General features: G+C 45.8%; 2 long non-coding RNA genes across 2 annotated transcripts; both read left to right on the top strand.

Moving 5' to 3' along the window:
• Positions 1 to 1,660: 1,660 nt before the first annotated feature.
• LOC133217568 (uncharacterized) lies at positions 1,661 to 5,469 on the top strand. Its single transcript, XR_009726895.1, has 3 exons — positions 1,661 to 3,543; positions 4,354 to 4,504; positions 5,390 to 5,469. It is a non-coding gene; the product is annotated as an uncharacterized LOC133217568 (long non-coding RNA).
• A 14-nt stretch (positions 5,470 to 5,483) lies between these two features.
• LOC133217567 (uncharacterized) lies at positions 5,484 to 15,321 on the top strand. The gene is made up of 4 exons (XR_009726894.1): positions 5,484 to 5,543; positions 8,447 to 8,546; positions 13,748 to 13,918; positions 14,338 to 15,321. It is a non-coding gene; the product is annotated as an uncharacterized LOC133217567 (long non-coding RNA).
• Positions 15,322 to 15,566: the final 245 nt, after the last annotated feature.

Genomic DNA, 15,566 nt, shown 5'->3' with positions numbered 1-15,566 from the left:
TGGTGGGTTTTCCACCTCTGCATATCTTAAATCTATGTGTTTTCTGTTTTCCATTTCATTATTAAATTGAAATAGGATGGCACATATTGAAGGACATCTGCTCTGGTAACCATTGGCTACTCCCTTTTGTTATCCCACCTCCCGTGAACCATTGGGGTGACAAAATTCCCTTTCTACTCGTTCCACCTGGAAATTCAGTTCATAGTGAAATGTTACAGTGGCCAAATATTTTGATCATTTTTTTCTTAGTGCCAACCTTTTCCTTGGACCAGTGTTCATTCTCCCTGGTAATGTTTTTAACCTCTTCAACACATGTCACTGCAAGAGGTTATTGAGCTGCAGCGATACCGGAATTGATTTCTTTGCGCTGTAATGTACCGCCTCGTGGAGTGTACACCTCAACAGGATGCAGGAATGATGCAGCCATTCTCCTCTTGAGAAACACAACAAGGCAGAGCTCCCTCCCGCAGCACTGCTGATGGAGAGAGGAAAAGAAGTTGCACTTACTGAGAAGTTTCATAGTAACTTGTCAGAGATATGGAACTGTTGGAGCAAGTCCTGAGTAGGCCAGGAGGACAATGAGGGGCTGGAGCACCTCTCACATGAAGACAGGCTGAGAACATTGAGGCTGCTCAGCCTGGAGAAGAGAAGCTGAGTGGAGACCTCAGAGCAGCTTCCAGTGTCTGAAGGAGGCCTATGAGGATGCTGGAGAGGGACTCTTCATTAGGGACTGTAGTGATAGGACAAGGGGTGATGGGTTCAGACTGAAACAGGGGAGATTTAGGTTGGGTATAAAGAAGTTCTTCCCTGTGAGGGTGCTGAGGCGCTGGCACAGGGTGCCCAGAGAAGCTGTGGCTGCCCCATCCCTGGCAGTGTTCAAGGCCAGGTTGGACACAGGGGCTTGGAACAAGCTGCTCCAGTGGAAGGTGTTCCAAAGGAAGTTTGCAAACATTTGCTTCTGTAATGCATTTTTATGGCTTGGGAGTTTGCTTCCATAAATTTTCCATCTAGTCATTTCATGGGTTGTAAACATGCATGTGTGAGTGCATGAGTCTGCCTGTGCACACCCACCCATACCCACAGGGTTCTGTCTATCCCACCCAGGATGACCCACTCTCCTTAATGCACTTGTAGAGCTCTTCTCCAAGTTCCTCACACTGCGTTACGGTTTCTCTTCATTAGCAGCCAGTAATGTATTAATGCATTCCTCAGTGGGAAGTGTGCTCCTCACTATTACCTTGGACACTCATTTAGTTGAGTTTGATAGTGACAACACATTGACATTGGTAAGGTTAATGACCCAATACTTTATTTCATTGAACAAGTTGAACAACATTTAGTACATTGTTCCACAATGTCCTAGAGAGCTGTCAGTGCTATTACTTTTATGGTACTATGGCATTTTTGCCCTTTAAGTAATTGGCACCGTGAAAATATTCTCTAGATCTTGTCACAATTGATTAGTATTGCATTGAATTACAAAAAAATGACTTCTATTTTCCTTTTGCAATCCCTTTTTGTGGAAGGAAGGCAAAATTTGATCCTTATGGAAGAGAAAGGCTGACAGCCCTAAAAGCAGAGCGGGGAGACAAAGTCCTAACTGCTGCCTTGGCTTTCTGGATCTGTAGCCCCACAAAGCTCTGCCCCTCACCTATCCTGACCTGCTGTGCTCATCCCCTCTGGATTTCACAAGAGATTGTTCTAGCTCTGTGTTCTGGCCAAGGCAAGTAAGGCACGGCCATTCTCAGTGAGTTCTGCTTTTCCCTGTGCCCTGGCATGGCTGCAGGGCTGTTCATGGCTTAACCACATCCCACACTGCATCTGCAGGGGAGCAGCATTAATGGCACTTCTGGTGGAAGGCTGGTCCCTGCAGCAAACTCTGAAGCACACCAGCATCCCCCAGGCTCCTCTGTAAGATCATTTTTCACAAGATCTGATTGTGCTCATACTTTTAGAGGGAGGAGGAAACAAATATGGACTTAAATGGACTGGGTGATAGATTACAGTGTGGCTGATTCCTATTTACATCCACTGCTAGACATGGTGATGTGATCCCCTTGCACTGTATGTGCCAGGAGTCTTCATGGCTCAAAAACAGAGAATACTGCAACTTCCGAAGAGACTGGAGGATGAAAGGAAAGATGTGTAGGATGAATTCCCTGTTGACAGCCAGGTCTGAAATTACAGCTTCTAGAAAGTGAAGTGGCATTTGGTGGCAGTGGCCCAGAAGACAACCGGTGTTTTCAGCAAGGGACTTGAAGGTGCAAAGTAGAACATAATTTTTGTGTTTGTATCAACAACAACAACAAAAAAAGCCTTGACTTTGGATTCATGTTGTCCTTCTGTCACCTTCCCCTTGCTTTTAAATTACCCTTGATTGTACAACATCTGCTCCCTTCATGCGTGCATATGGCTGTCTCCTTAAATCTGCATTTCTGTGGAGGGGCTGCATACAAATACCCAGCTGAAAGTTTTCTTTCAAAGATCTGACTAACCAGCTTGCTCTGGAAAAGCAAACTTGGCATCAAGATAACTGTGAAAAGCTGACAGTGTGGGAAGGGGGTACCTGTGCAGAGGAATGGTAATGACAAGTGTCAGACAGGGACGCTGGTGACGATGGAAGATGAAGCAATCGAAGGATCAAAACTGGCAACGACCAAAGATGAAGCAATTGAAGGATCAAACCCTGCATCTTCAGAGGGGAGGTTGTGTTTCATTCTTGTATTCAAAACAGAAAATCCTCACAGATGTGAGTCCTGGAACATGAGAGGAATGTCAGGTTTTTAGGTATATGAGAAAAACTCCTACAATTGGCATTCTCGGAACGTCTCCTCACCAGACATTTGCTACCCAAAATAATTCCCAAAGATTTTCAACAGAGCTCTGGGTTGCAAGTGTATAGGATGGCAAGGTAAAGGGTTATCTGCTGTAGGCTCTACTTGGTAAAACGTTATCCCTCTTTTGGTTTTGAATCTTAAAAAATAACCATATAAAAGTACAGAACTGTCCTCTGATCATCTCTGTCTGCTTACAATATGTTATGTGGCTTGTTCTTCTGTTTTTAGGGGTATGTTAGCTGGCTTTTAGTTTTGTGGTAGAGGAAATACTTCCATATGTGTGTGGTAAAAGAAGGCTGAATTCCAAAGCCTTGGGCAACCTGGTCTAGTGGAAGATGTCCCTGCCCATGGCAGATGGTTGGGACTACATGATCTTAAGGTCCCTTCCATCCCAAACCATTCCATGATTCTGTGATTTGCAGTATGCCTGTAGGCTGCTTATTTAACTTCTCAGTGCCTTGACCTCTACTTGACAAGTAGCTCTGTTATCTCCTGTTCAAGTCCTTATTTTAAGCAGTCACTGTGGCATCTGACTGAGCTCTCTTCCTTCTTCTCTCCTGTGTGAGGTTGGAACTGGCCAAGGGAGCTTCCAGGGTCCCCTGGGAAGAGTACAGGCAATACCTCTGTGACTGAAGATGCTCAGCTGAGGATGGTCGTGTCCACACAGGCAGCACCACTGTAGGACAGTGACATCCAGCATCTCAAGGTGAGGCAGAAGCATTTCTCTAACACTGCAAGAGAAAGGTCTCATTCGCTGAACAAGTATATTTGGGTGTTTTCTGCTAACCTTCTCCTCTGCCTTCCCTCCCTGCTGCCCACCCCCTAACCCTTTTACCTCCCTTCCCCAGCTGAGCCTTTCTGGAATATACTCTATATTTGTCTCCTGCTTCCCTGAACACCCATTATTATGTAGAATAATAATGCAGGAGCTCTGCTCGGCACCTCTGCTCAGTGGCTCCAAGTGGGTTGAATTGTAGCCAGCGGCAGGGGGTGATAAATGTAGCGTAAGATGCCTTTTCCACAGCAAACTGCAAATTGCCTCAGCAGCACAGCCCACAAAAGGTTCCTGCAGAGCAAATTTATCTCCCATTGTCGACCCAAGGAGGAAAGTGGAGAGGACCAAGCATCCTATTTTTAAAAAGTCACATTTGATCTTGTTCAGACTCAGAGTCCAGAGTATTTTAAAGGACTTTTCATGGAAACTGCAGACTTGAGAATGCAGCACAGATAAAGGGATTTATTTTTAACTGCAGCCTGGGTTCATGACCATGTAAGCATTTCAATTTTAAGCCACTCAGTTTGAATATTCACCAAAGTGAATGTTATGTCACCTAATAACTCATGGGTGGGAGGAGGGATGGTGGCTGGTGAAGGGAAGAATAAGACTGTTAGAGAGAAATTGCCCTCTAAAGATTACCCTGCACTTCCTAAGCAAAGGAGAAGGGGAGGGTCGATACCAGGGGGGTTTATCTGCCCACTCCAGAGTTCACACTGTGCTTCCTCCCATATGGTTCAGTCCTCAGACAGCAGCATGATGGACAGTCCTGAGGAATGTGTGGTGATGGATATATAGTTGGAAACCCCCAGTGATGGATGACAGAGAAAGGGAGAGGGGGACGTTTGGTGATTGATCAATAGTGGCACAACCGCAGTATCCACAATTAATGGTGTGAGGTGTCTCTGATGTGTAACTCTAAATACCTTTGTATTTGATACTCACTTGCCATCTTCCTACTCTACTATCCTCTAAATGTCAGTTAATGAATTAAATACTGATAATTGGTATTAGTTTGCTGAGCTTGGCTGTGGCCAGGCAGGAGGAGCCCTCCTCGCCATTCCTGAGCATCCACTGCTGCAGAGCTGGACTTGGGATGCGGTCCGGATGGTCCTCCACTCATCCACACTGGGTGATGGGATTTATGAGTGTGTTTCCAGGAGTAAATGCCTGACTGCCTTTAATTGTATCCTTCATTAGCATCCTAGAGTTATTGTTTGTATTACAGTAATTGTTAGGATCCACCTCTGAGATCGAAGCTCTGGGCAAACAGAGAAGCAGAGCAGCTTGCGAGCATCCACAACTGGGTGACAAGGGTGGGAGGAGAAAACAAGGTGTTGGGAAGCAGGGAGAATGGCCTGGGCATAGCTGATGGGGGGAAGGAAGAAGCAGAACTACAACCCCAGTATCCACATGCTGCTCTGTGCCTCCCTTGTGTGCTAAATCCCATGGAAATGCATTTTGCTTGTGTTCACTTGCCTTCAAAATCAGGTTAACGGCTTCAAAATCTGGTATCTGCTTGCTGTGTGCTCTTCCAAAGCACATTAGTAAGTGCAAAAGAATTATTCTGGAATGAGGAGTGTGTAAATGGAAGTAGATTAGCTCTCTTTGCCTCAGTGTTCCTATTTGTGATATATTGCTAAGTAAATACTTTAATGCTGGTGTGAAGTCAGGCTTAATTTATTAATGTCATGCCTAATTAACCTGTCAAGATCCTTCCTCAGAAAGAGGATTATTGGGAACAATAATGTTACTATGCCGCTGGTGTTGATTTTAGGTGAACTCACATGAAGAGGTGATCAGAACCTGGGAGTCAAGAAGCGATGAACAGCACCAAGGGCAGCCTGACGTGTGTCCGGGTCCTAACAGCAGATTCCACCCAAGCAAGGAGTCTCGTGCTCTGTCCTGCAGGCACATGGACAAAGGAATTGGTAAGAAAACATCTAAACCAGCTTGCATTATATATATATTCATTTTCCTTTAGCTTAGTTGAAAACAGATCAGCCTATTTGCAATTCCAAGTTGAATTTCAGGGACTAGAATCTATTTTTGCAGTGTTAACATAATGAAAACTAAATGCAAGGTTGCGGGTATTTTACGAATGGCCTTTAAAATTCAGGTTTATTTATACACTGTTTCCAAAGGACAGAAAAATATTCTCCCTTTGTCTTCATCTAAGATATCTTCACATCTTTTCCCATGCAAATAATTCATGTCACTGAGAAGAAAGTTGTCTGTGAATCACTGATGAGTCTTTGATGCTTAACGTGCTGTCCAGCTTATGCATAGAGCTCTCTTGGAATGGAGTTTAACAAGAGAATCTGATTTTCTTCCTCACATCTTTAAAGTTTCCCATTCAGATTTCTCTTTAACAAGCAAATGAATGTTCCAGCATCATTATGGTTTCTGTTGTAAAAATGGCAGCTTCCTCCATCCTGTGTTTTCACACAACAAGGAGCCCAGCAGCTGAGCCATGCTGTGATTGCTTCCAATATGGCCTGTAGCATGGTTTGAAACAGGAGTCTGGCAGGACTCTCAGGGAGGCAACTTCCCCGTGCTCAGGGAAAACATGGCAAAACCATTTGTTTAGGAGCAGGGTTCCTTTCTGAAGGGTTTTCTATAGGAAGTTGTTGAGTCAGCTTTTATGTGCATTTGTTCAACGTTTCACTGTGAAATCTTAGTGCACGGAGGTGTTCTTATAGAGACAAGCTGAGAGAGTGGTCTTCTTCTGCCTGGAGAAGAGAAGGCTCCTGAAGGGGAGACCTTAGAGCAGCTCCAGTGCCTAAAGGGGCTGCAGGAAACCTGGAGAGGGGCTTGGGACAAGGGCCTGTAGGGACAGGGCAAGGGGAATGGCTTGAACCTGCCCGAGGGGAGACTGAGCTGAGCTCTTAGGCAGAAGCTCTTCCCTGTGAGGGTGCTGAGGCGCTGGCACAGGGTGCCCAGAGAAGCTGTGGCTGCCCCATCCCTGGCAGTGCTCAAGGCCAGGTTGGACACAGGGGCTTGGAGCAAGCTGCTCCAGTGGAAGGGGTCCCTGCCTGTGGCAGGGGCTGGAGATGGGTGAACTTTAGGGTATCTTCTAACCCAAACAAGTCTGGAGTTGTGTGATTCTCTTAGAAGCAGCCTAGAGCCACTGCTGCCCAGTGCTCGCTAAGGCTTCAAACCTGGCTCTTGCTGTGTGTTTGCAGAATGATTAAAATCATGCTCCAATACAAATAATAATAAAATACACAATGCATCTCAAAGTGCCTGGGAGAGAATGAATAATTAGCCATAGAATAGAATATATAAACAGAAACTGCCTTAAAACCAGATGAAAATATGTCGGGAACAAGCTATTGTTACATTTTCCAACCCCATCTGAATATATCTGGGGATGCTTAAACTCAACTCTGGAGGAAAAAACCTCTTCTAATTTCTCCTTTATTAGTATGCTACTGTAGCAGTTTTGAGAAATTAAAAATAATTGATACATTTGAGAAGGCACAAGCAGTAACTATTTCATATTTTTAAAAGCTTTGCAAAATATCTAGGAAAAAGTGCTGTGCATGCATAATGCCAGAGCTAAAATCTGCTCAGAGTGATGCAGTCAAGCCCTCTTTTATGGGAATAACCATACATGTGGTGTAGATGGAGGGTTTCTGCTGTAGCTGGGAAGAACCTGAGTGATCCCTGGGTTTAAGTACTTGAGCTCTTTTAGCTGGGCTGGGAAAGGTTTTACCTTCAATCAGCAAAGGTGATGGAGAGCTCCTGGTGTAGCACCCATTCTGCTGAATACATCCATGCTGCTGGCCTAACACACCCCCGTTCTGTAACAACAAATGCCTTAATTACAAGTGATTTGGTCAAAGCCTTGCTAGCTCTGTGTGCATTAAATGGAACAGATTAAACCTGAGACGAGGCATTGTTGGGGGATTCTCTGGCATTGGTTTTGTACCACGTTTTTTGATGCATATCTAACACATCAGTGCTCTCAGCTGTTTACAGTATCTGCATTAGGAGCAATCACACAGAGTGGACCTCCAAAGGAGGCTGGTTTTGTTAGGTAAAAGGGAATGAAGCACAGAAAATAGTATTAAAGATGAACAAACGCTTCCATTATTTCAGCAAATTAAATGCACTTCTCCAAGTGAAGAAGGCAAAAGTCAGTCATTATCTGTCTGTGATACAGCGCAGCAGATAATAAAGAGGGGTTTATGATCTCTGAAAGCAAATTAGAGGATATTTAAACAACACGTCTTTCTATGAAGCAGTGATAATTACAAAATCAGGTCAAAATACAGAACAATCTAACCCTGCCCCAAGCTAATGTTACTTGAATAAGCTGAAATCTCCTGTATTCTCTTGCAGAAGAAGGATTCATTTGGGATGCAGCTGTTCTCATTATTGTTTATCATCTGGACTCATAAACCCTTGTTAGTGTGTGTTGATACTTGTCACATCCAAAGCTCAGCATTGCTTTCTGCCTTGCTGATCAGCTGAGCAGGCACAAGACACAGCTTCTCCCCGCTGCCACCTTCACCCCCTGCACCATTTTGGGGTAGGAAACTATGATTCTGTGAGTCTGTGAAACTGGTCTTCCTCTGGCTTATGTGGCTACACAGTTCCCACTACCAGTATCTATGTGGTCCTGAGGTTTAGGAGTCAAACGCTTACTCAAATCGGGAGATGAATTAGTGTGATCTTCAGTGAGCTTTGCATCCAACTCTTTGGTGCACTGGTGTGTCCATGTTGCTTTCTTTTTCTTATTAGGCATTTCCAATAGTACCTTTCCTTTAACACACAGTTTAGACTGGGCTTTGAAAAGAGTGTTTTGATAACCTGCTCTAACTCCTAGGACTCTAGGACTGATCACCTCAGGAGCTGCTGAGGATGTTGTCCAGCCTGGACCCAAACCTGCTGCTGCTGAAGCCAGTGGGATTTTTAACCCAGTGCTGGTAAGAATGTCAACACAGTGCACATTCCATGCTCATGAGTGACAGAAACTGCATGGTTTTGACAGACAGAGAAATTAGGTTCTAAATCCTTTAGCTATCTTTTGCAAAGTTACCCATAGTCCATCTTGTAGTGATTTTAATGACTTCTCTGGGATGGGGACAGCTGCCAGCCTAGCAGGGGCACCATGTGTTGATGGTCACGTTGAACGTTGCAGGAAACGTGTGTAATGATCAGCCCTGAAACCAGGACACCTTGTTAATAGAAGCCATAATATCAGACTAAAACAAGTGTTTTGGATTCAGGCCACCTCTTTGCTATCTCCCTGGCATATGAACTCTGAATTATCAAGCATTCAGCAAAATGCTCTGTTTCCTGCTGGTTTAGCCCTGAACAGAATTTTGCTGATAAAACCAGAGGATGAGCTGATTCCCCAGACCTTCCCCTTGTCTAATCCTCTGTGACCCACAGGATGAAAATTGAACTGATTAAAGCACTAGAAAACATACTGTGGGAATCCTGTCGGCGTTCACCCCTAAGGGAAGACTAGAATGGCCTAAAAGGTCTTTTCCCTGCTCTAATTTGGGTGATCTTTATGATTCACTGTGCTCTGCTGGGGGAATACAAAGGAAGAGGCAGAGCACCTGGACAAATTGTTGCTGGCCCTGGATACTAATAGAAAGAAAGATGTCAGAGTAGATGACAATGAGGTCGCGCGTGCCAAAGGAGGGCAGCTGATGAGATCACAGCACAGCCACCAGCTCTGCCTGGCCTCTCATTAGCAGCCAGAGAAGAGCCCGGCTGATGGGAGAGGCCAGGGGTGGCATCAGCAAACACATACACTGGCAGAGGAGAAAATCTCCCTCTTCCTCCCCAGGGAGCTGCTGTGCTGCTTTTCCTTCTTGCTGTGAAATGGGGAAATTGCCAACACTCTCTCAGTCCAGGTTAGTTTGTTGTGTCCCTTCCCAGAGAGTTCTCTCAGACAACTGTAAGGACTGGGTATTAGGAACAATTCCTGCCCCAAAGGGTGCTCAGGCATTGGAGCAGGCTGCCCAGGCAGTGCTGGAGTCACCGTCCCAGGAGGTGTTCACACACTGGGTAGAAGAGGCCCTCGGTGCCATGGGTTAGTGGTGGCCTTGGCAGGGCTGGGCAACGGTTGGACTTGATCATCTTAAAGGTCTTTTCCAACCTGGTTAAATCTGTGATCCCCCCAAAAATACCTGTCCTGGGGAATGATGGGCGTCCTTTCTGCCCCAGAGGCACCTTGGGCTGTGCCTCCCTTGGAAGAATCCTTCAGCAGCAAATGCAGTTTAATGAGCTGAACAAGATGAAGCACACTCCTCCTCGTGGGTGAGATATTAATGTAGCAGTATCCTTGGAGGAGCTACAGAGCAGTTTCTAAACAAGCAACCTTTCTGCTCAGCTTTGCTCCAGGCATCTCGGGCTATGTCTGCAAACATTAAATTTCAGCCCTCTGCTGTCTGACAGTTTGGGACTGGAAACCGGTCCCGAGCAGACTCAGCAGCAGATCAGATGGGTGATAACTGTGTAATTTATGGAAGCCTTTGCCTGTGTTACAGAGAAAATAATTGCAGCAGCAGGCATAAAATAATGAGCTGTGGTTGTGCTGCATATTGTTTTCTCTTACTTTCGTGGCACCTGACATCCAGTGCGTGTGCTGGACAGCACAACATTATGGAGAGAGTCGTTCCTATAGAGTGGATGTGAGACATTCCGATTAGGGTTGAGCTCAGCTCGGAATTGGGAAGTGTAATCCTCCGGCACATCACACTGACAGAGCAATTCCAAGGAAGCAGGGATTTAACTGATGTGCTGCCTGGCCAAGCTGGTCCTGAAACCAGACAGAAGCCCAGAAGTTCAGAGGGTTTGCTGAGATTCGGAATTTTTCCTAGGACAGGCAGTGGCTGGAGGCCTGAAGCTGCATTGGGAGCACATTACTCGGGTCTTAGAGTCACTCAGGATCATCTAAAGAACAGCATTAACCATGGGAGTGTGAAGGCTGCACCCATGGTGCATGCTGTAGTAGTGCCAAGCAAATACAAATGCTGTCAGCAACACAGGAAATGAATCCTTCCTTAGGACAAGGGGGTTTCCCTGCGGAGTTTTCTGCTGTCCTTTTATCAGCTCTAGCCAGCTTGAGGAATGCAGCAAGAAACTGTATCTGCCTGGAAAATTCCTAAATACCTTGGTAGCTTTTAACTGAATGGCTTCTTTTCTAGGTCACAGCACAGGTACCATTTTCTCCATCCAACAGTGTCATTTATTGTGATTAATTTTGTAGGTCTCATCAGGGTACTTATTTCATAGAACCCCAGACTGGTTTGGGTCGAAGGGACCTGAAAGCTCCTCCAGTTCCAACCCCTGCCATGGCCAGGGACCCCTTCCACTAGAGCAGCTTGCTCCTCTAAGCCCTTTCCAACCTGGCCTTGAACACTGCCAGGGATGGGGCAGCCACAGCTTCTCTGGGCAGTGTCCCAGACTCTACAGCCTGAGGCCTGGTCATGTACTGCTAAAAGAGCAGCTTCAGTTTTGGAGGTATCAAGGCAGGGCCACACACCAACCCCTGGCAGAGCTCGATCCCCAGCAGTCCATCCCTGAGATGAAAAAGAGCATCCAAAGTCACAGGGCTGTGCTACAACCTCCTGTTTCCTTCCATGTCTCTCCAGTTAATTAGTTATGCTCTTCTTCTACTTAATTAGCTCAAAGAAAAACAGCTCTTTGTACTTAGCCTTATAAATGACAGTCTTTTTCTGCCTGATATGTTATAAGGGGTGACACTTTCAGCATTTTCTTAGCAGGGTCGCATTTACAATTCCTAAAGGTTTGGAAGGAGCCTCACTTAGCCATGCTGTGGAGCACGGATGCTCGGAGAGGCGGTTCAAAGGTACCATGATTTCCTTTAAAAAATTATCAGAGGAACTGGGAGAAAAAACTTGTGAGGATCAAAGCAAATGAACTCCATTAAAAAAGACTAAGTAATGACAAAAAGTTACTGAAATAGCAAAGCTGCATGAAAGTGGCAAAAAGAGCTTCAGATGTTCATAAGGTACCACCTGTAAAACACGGGTGACTGTTCAATCAGGAGGGTGACAGTAGGTTGCTGCAGTCAGTTGCAAGGTTGCAAGAACATTGGAAAAGCTCAGACTTATCTATTTAAAATCAAAATGGTTCCTGGCCTTTATCACCATGCTGGGCCTATGCAAGTCATAAGATCTATGTGTGGAATCTCCTCAGCATGGGGATGCACAACTCACCCAAAGGAAGGTACAAACAGCAGCCCCATGTCAGCCAGTGCATGATGCATCGCCCCATTTAACAGATTAAAAGGCTGATGGCACCCATGACATGAGCTGCACTGGAACCAGAGCCTGGTGAGCTAAAACCTGCATGCCCAGCAAGAGGGGATGGGGGCACCGGGGGTGCTGGAACATCTCCTTGGGAGAGTTTTTGAGAGAAAAAAGCAATTAATTCACAGTGACTGCAAGAATAAATACACAGAGAAAGGAATTCGATGATTTTGGACAGAATACAACAATACATTACCAGTATTAGTATTTGGAGGAGGAGATGTCAGGAAGAGATCAATTGCGCTGAAGACAAGAGTTTTAATGCCAGATTTACACCAGGGTAAGGCAGACTAAAACCAGCCCTGTGAGTGCATTACTGACTCAGTAGTTATACATCTGCTTCCGGCAGAGAAGCTGTGTGAACTGGGATCTGCTGGGGCTGTTCCCTCCCCATGCAATACATCTCTGCTGCATGCAGAGCTGGGCCATGCTTGCACTGTTTATACATCTATCTTTCCACTCCAAATAGACCTGGCCCTGTGCATACACAAGACATATACTCTGAAAATACTCCGTTAACAATGTGTCATTGAGGCAGGGAGAGGATAAACACCAACACAGCTCTTGGCAAACTTGACATCAAAGTTCACGGGTGGTTTTTTTCCACCACTCCAGCCAGAAGTGATGTTAAGCAAGAGAGCTCCTGGAGCTGTGCTTATTGTTACAGAAAAGAGTTCATGTGCTTTGTGATCTGTTTGGAACTTTTGAGCTCTTTCCAGGACTGGACGTTGATTTCCTCAATGGCATTCAGAGTGCATTTCTCAAGTGCACCTTATCACAGAATCACAGACTGGTCTGGGATGGAAGGGACCTTAAAGCTCCTCCAGCTCCAACCCCTTCCACTAGAGCAGCTTGCTCCAAGCCCCTGTGTCCAACCTGGCCTTGAGCACTGCCAGGGATGGGGCAGCCACAGCTTCTCTGGGCACCCTGTGCCAGCGCCTCAGCACCCTCACAGGGAAGAGCTTCTGCCTAAGAGCTCAGCTCAGTCTCCCCTCGGGCAGGTTCAAGCCATTCCCCTTGCGCTGTCCTCTCCCTTGTCCCAAGCCCCTCTCCAGGTTTCCTGCAGCCCCTTTAGGCACTGGAGCTGCTCTAAGGTCTCCCGTTAAGGAGCCTTCTCTTCTCCAGGCTGCCCCAGCCCAGCTCTCTCAGCCTGGCTCCAGAGCAGAGGGGCTCCAGCCCTTGGAGCATCTTCATGGCTGCCTCTGGAGTTGCTTGAGCAGGTCCATGTCCTTCTTGTTTTGGGTGCTCCAGAATATCCTTTTACAAGGTTATCATGTAATATGAAGCTGGGGCTTGTGCTTTCAGTCCTCAGACCCAAGTCACAGAGCTCCTGGGGATGGAGTTGAGAGCAGAGCCATACATCAGGCTCTGTCCAGTGCTTCACCTCCCACTGGTGTTAACTGAAAAGGGTAAGAATCTGCCCAAGAGGGAGATAGCAGAGTTCTGATGTGTCTTACTGATTTATCTACACAACACTAGGGTAAGAATACAGAAAGAGAGTTTAGATAATACAGAGATAGACATTTTCGTACTGACTTAGGGTCACAGGAATTCTGTAATCAGATCTCTAACTCATCCACCTCACTTAGATTTTGCAGCACTGGATAATATACGACACATCAGTCAGAAACCTCAGTGGCAAGCAGGACAGTGTTTTGAAAGCTGTGTCCTTGCAATATTGTCCCCATCAGAAAAGTACATTTATCTCTCTCTGGGCTCTGTGCTGCGTCCCCAATCGTTAGGAGAAGGAAAAAAGCACAGCCAGATTGAGCAACGCTGAAGTTTGCCGTGAAAAATTCACCGAGCAGCCCATCTCACCTTGATGTCTTCTGCAGGTGCAGCTACATAAATCTAAGCACCCGTGGTTAGTGCTGAGCTGCAGGACCAACATCTAGTGAGAGATGAACTCAGAGAGAGGAGGAAAAACAATTCCAAAGCAGTCAAGATCTTAATCCGAGCCGTGAAAAGATGGAAGAAGTTTCCAAACAGCCACATAGCTGCAAAGTGTTAGTAGCGAGCATGGATCTGATTTTACTTGTGGGAAAGCCTGCAGCCAACTGCTGGAACACAGGCATTAAGCATAGAATCAACCAAGTTGGAAAAGACCTTTAAGCTCATGAAATCCAACCATTATGATAGAGTAAGGGCTCTGTGGTTTACACATGGCCTGCTCATCCAACCCTTCCCAGCTTTCAGCACTCAGCTCCAGCCAAATTCTTAGTTTATGGAAAGAAAATGTTGGAAAACCCCCTAATTTTCCTGAAAGGGTGTCTGAAAGTTTAATTAAAGAAGCCCAAATTTCCCTTGCCCATCTTGGATGGAGAACCCGATTGGGCATTGATCCATGGCAGGGATTTCATCATTATTTGGCAGCAGTTCCATGCATGGTTTGTAGGTTGTATCCTGTCCCTTAATTGTTTTGCAGGTTCTGCCACAGACATGGCTTTGACCTCCAGCTCTCACCCCAGGACACACCATCTGCTGAGGGGTTTGAGGTGCTTCTCCCAGCCAGGATGAAGCAGCCTGTCCCAGTGCTTGGAGCAGGGCAGGGCTCGCCCTCAGGGACACAGACTTTGTACAGGTCCTTTTAACACCAAAACTCTGGAATTAGGTAAAAAATCTCACCCTGGGATTTTTGGATATGAGCCTAAACCCCAAACCCCACATGGTTGCATTGTGCCTAATTACAGCCTGTCTAAAATGTTAATAGGTCCCAGCAATGCAATATTCATACTAGAGTATTATTATATTGCACCTACTTTGCAGTTAATGTAGTTGGGCAAAAAGGCTCAATAATAGGAAACCAGCCTGCTGTTGGGTTGAGTTTTCTTGGCTTATTGATTGAGTTTTTAAGTTTAATGTGAGGAGACTGTTCTATAGTACAAAGTGTATTTTAAGCATCTATTTATTAAAGCTGAATTGTGCTAGAGCTCCTGTGCAAAAATACACCTGACAGCTAAATGAATAGCAAATTATTTCCCCGCGTCTGTGCTATTGTCTAGTGTTTCTGTGCAGCTGGTTCCTGCATGTACCGCAGGTTAAAAGAATCCTCAACCTTCTATTTAATACAACAAATTTTGTCAGATGTTGTTATTATTTTTGCTGGATGTCATAGCCGTGTGTAATGTATGCATAAGAAACCTCCCTGACTCCTTGAGCAGTCTAAATCAGGTGGAAACAGGCTGCAGGAGTGAGGAGAAATGGAGCATGGGGGCTTTTATTTAATCTGGTTCAAACAGGCCGTAATTAGAGGCATTAAAATGCTGGTGAATCCAGTAAAACATTATTCACTATCACTAAGGATTCTGGCTATTTCCTCTACAGAGTGGGGAGCAGGAGCTGGATGGCAGTGTGATGGCAGGATGCTCTTGACAGAGCAGGGGCTTGGAATGCTGCACAGTGTCCATGAAATGATCATAGAATCATAGAATAGTTTGGGTTGGAAAGGACCTTAAGATCATCCACTTCCAAGCCCCCTGCCATGGGCAGGGACACCTCGCACTAAACTATGGCACCCAAGGCTTCCTCCAACCTGGCCTTGAACACTGCCAGGGATGGAGCATTCACAACCTCCCTGGGCAACCCATTCCAGTGCCTCACCACCCTAACAGGAAAGAATTTCCTCCTTATATCCAATCTAAACTTCCCCTGTTT

The sequence above is a fragment of the Neopsephotus bourkii genome, unplaced genomic scaffold (assembly GCF_033783945.1).
Source record: "Neopsephotus bourkii isolate Nb327-2 ecotype Australia unplaced genomic scaffold, CSIRO-AGI_Nbou_v1 NB_1139, whole genome shotgun sequence".
Taxonomy (NCBI): Eukaryota; Metazoa; Chordata; class Aves; order Psittaciformes; family Psittacidae; genus Neopsephotus; species Neopsephotus bourkii.
This window is presented reverse-complemented; position numbering and strand designations above follow the sequence as displayed.